Source organism: Hetaerina americana, unplaced genomic scaffold (assembly GCF_022747635.1).
Source record: "Hetaerina americana unplaced genomic scaffold, ioHetAmer1.1.p SCAF_7, whole genome shotgun sequence".
NCBI classification, from domain to species: Eukaryota; Metazoa; Arthropoda; class Insecta; order Odonata; family Calopterygidae; genus Hetaerina; species Hetaerina americana.
In genome coordinates, this window is record NW_027287316.1 from 54,681,922 (window position 1) to 54,685,581 (window position 3,660).

Here is a 3,660-nt window from a genome sequence, read left to right on the forward strand (position 1 = left end):
GGCTATATACACATGCTTCGCACATAACCCAACGATTGGTGTGCTTGATTAAAACATTAAACATGAGTTTTGGAATTAATACATTCGGGAACTTGGGCTCGGTTTTGTTATGATGGCATATCGTGCGAGGGAAGAACGAGTACTTGAATCTGTCAGTGATGGCGTTTTTATCTCTTATTCTATCCCAGTGGTCGAATCAACCAATATTTTTGGGTGCCATTTTATTACCTCGTCTCAAGAAAACTCATGTGTTCTCAACGTTTCTAAGAGTTCAAGTCTTTCCTGCTCTCTTCGTGAATCTAGGGGCTACCGACCTGATTTATCCAACATACCCGTCACACTTATTCTCTTCCCGTCGTATTTTCATCAAACCTAGCGTCTAATTAGTTAATAGATGGATCAATGGCACATCATTGAAAAAAATTTGGAGAATACCTTATATGAAAAAAAAAGGATAGGTTCGAATCTCTGCGGTGGCAGAATTTTTCCTGATATATCCCGATCCCTACTAGGGGTGCTCGTATGTGGAGAGCATTTTAAATGGAGTACGCCGTTCGCGGGATGAGACGTTAAGTTGTATGACCCCTTGGAGCCTTTGGTAAAGATTTAAGGCTGATTCCGTCGCCGAGTTTCTCTCCACGCTTCCTTCTCCCATCCCCTTAAAATCCTACGCCTACCAAGATACCTTCCTGTCCCAAATGACGCAAAAGACCTCGGTTATCGGTCGCCTCCGTTCATAACTGTGTGCTACCACCACTAAGAATGGCTTGAAATGTTCATTGCTGTGTTGGAGTCCTTATTTCTTTGCTTTCGGAGGTTACGCATGTTGGATTTCAGATCAACGCCAATACCAGTTAGCCAACTCTTGCTCGAGGACTTCAGCTGTTTCTTCAGCGCGATCCCCTCTCGCCACCCACGCCTCCATCCCGGCTGCCATTTCCCCCACAGGAGCAACTCCGACCTACCCCCCTCAGACCACCTCCCTAGGAGTGATTTGAAATCTACCCAAGCCCTTCGCCTGGGAATAATTCCACGTGATTTGAGGGCGCAACAGGAATGCAGCAAGAATTGCGCAAGGGTTGCCTGGGCGTCGACTTCTTGAAGTTTATTTCCCGGCTGGCGACTCCTTCCTTCCTTCCTTCCTCGGCGCTCTTTTTCTTGTCCCAATGAGGAGATGACTGGAGATTTTCTATTCTCATTTCATCGTCGAGACATCACATTGGAGAGATCCTAAAATTGCCACTTTCACGCTATTGGGTGGACCCGAGTGAGGCTTTAAGGTTACAAGAATATTCAACCTTAGTAGAAAAAACTTCCTCATAAATCAAGCGCCTTGACTTTTCATTTTATGTTGAGATACATTCTCTTAAACATGTGTTATCAAATGATTAACTAGCCACGCAATAAATATTCACGTTAAAATTGCAACTAGGATCTCAGGTTCCAAAGCAAGCATAACAATAGAATATCATTGAAGTAACTATGTATTTGCAATTCCGCCAATGCACTATATATTTTAGGAAGAATGTTTTATTTTGAAAATTAGAAGTAAATATTCGCTCCATGTATATATATAAATGGAGCGAATATTTACAGATATATATATATATTTCGGGCTTTAAAAATGAACGTGGTTTATAAAGGTAAAGAAGAAAAACTTTGAAAGTAGATAAAGTTGATAATTTTCTTTGTGTGTGTGATATGTGTATGCTCGTATATGCTTGTGTGTGTATATATATATATATATATATATATATATATATATATATAAATAAATAAATAAATAAATAAATATACATATATATATATATGTCCGGTGTTCGTCTTTTTTACGTCTTCCTATCCCTTTTCCTTATATTTATTTTTATGCGAATGAATATATATAGTATACTTTTATATGTATGCATATATATGTATATATACCTTCTTATTTCTCGAAGAAAGAAAATGGCTTGTAGAAAGTTTTATTTGAACAGAAATTTTGGGACAGTACCTTATAATTGAAAGCCAACGGCACCCGGTGTTCCCAGGCGGTCACCCATCCAAGTACTATCCGGGCCCGATGCTGCTTAACTTCGGTGATCGGACGAGAACCGGTGTATTCAGCGTGGTATGGCCGTTGGCAAATGATTACTTAGGGGATGATCAGTTTGGGTTTAGGAAGGGGACAGGTACGCCTGATGCCATTGCAGTAATGAGATTATTAATCGAGAGGAATATACGAGGGTCATCCGGAAAGTAGTACCCGTTCGTGCCGCATGAAGTGCTGACGACGCGAGTAGCCGCTGGACGAGGTCAGATAGCTTCAGTGGCTTGTCTGCCTTCTCTGAGCCAAGTTGCGTGACGCTAGCATTGCCTGTGTTGTTTCTGTGATTGTTTACAATGTTTAAAAAAATTGAGAACGCCGCCAGTTGTGAAGTGAGGGCAGTGATTAAATTCCTCAATGCAAGAAACGTTCGCCCATGTGATATTCATCGCCAATTAAAGGAGGTGTATGGAGACAATGTAATGGACGAGTCGTCTGTTCGGCGGTGGTGTCGCAACTTCAACATGGGGAGGGGGAACACACACGACGATGAGCGTTCGGAGAGACCGTCTGTCATTACAGACCAACTGTTGAGCTCAGTTGACGAATTCGTGAGGAACGATCGGCGCGTCACAATTGATGACATCTGTGAGCATTTTCCCAATGTTTCTCGAACAATTGTTCATGAAATTGTTAAACACCATCTGCATTATGCAAAAATTTGTGCAAGATGGGTCCCTCGCGTATCTCAATGAGCTGGCGGCGAAGGACTATGCAGCAGGAATACAGAAACTTGTCACACGTTATGACAAATGCCTTAATTTGCTTGGAGATTATGTTGAGAAGTAGTTTAAAGTATCCTCTTTCAAATAAAATTTTTTATGTTTGTTAATATTTACTTTTGTGTCTTTATTTCACGAACGGGTACTACTTTCCGGATGACCCTCGTAGAACACAACCAGGAGGTATTTGCCTGTTTCGTAGATTTCGAAAAAGCGTTTGATAGGGTGAATTGGGAAAAACTAATGAGTATATTGCAGAAAATAGGAATAGATTGGAGGGAAAGGAGGCTAATCCGCAACCTGTACATGTCTCAGACTGCTCAGGCGCGGGTGGGAAACGGGGAGTCAGGATGGGCAGTGTTAGGAAGGGGTGTGAGGCAGGGTTGCCCATTATCACCGTTGCTGTTCAACCTGTATGCAGAGGAAATGATTAAAGAGGCATGGGAAGAACTCGAGGTAGGAATGAAAGTGGGCGGGGAATTCGTAAAATCAGTTAGGTTTGCTGATGATCAAGCCTTAGTTTGTCAGTCAGCCAAGCATTGCTGAGTGAATTGGAAATTCAGTGCGACAGGTATGGGATGAGAATCAATATTAATAAAACAAAGGTTATGCGATTTTCTAGAAAGAAAAAGGCCAAGCTTAACATTAAAATAGGAGGGCAAAAACTAGAGCAGGTAGAGCAGTTTACGTATCTCGGTAGTGTTTTGGACCAACACGGTCAAAGTAGTAGGGACGTAAGGAGAAGAATTGCGCTAGGCAAAGAGGCTTTCACAAGGAGGAGGGAGTTGATGACGGGGACTTTGAGTAAGGATGTTAAGAAAAGACTCGTAAAAACTTTGATATGGAGCGTAG

At 41.8% G+C, this 3,660-nt stretch overlaps 1 non-coding gene across 1 annotated transcript; it reads right to left on the minus strand.

Annotated features, from left to right (window-relative positions):
- Positions 1–2,005: 2,005 nt before the first annotated feature.
- Positions 2,006–2,124, minus strand: LOC139696967 (5S ribosomal RNA). Its single transcript, XR_011702674.1, has one exon. It is a non-coding gene; the product is annotated as a 5S ribosomal RNA (ribosomal RNA).
- Between the last annotated feature and the right edge of the window lie 1,536 nt (positions 2,125–3,660).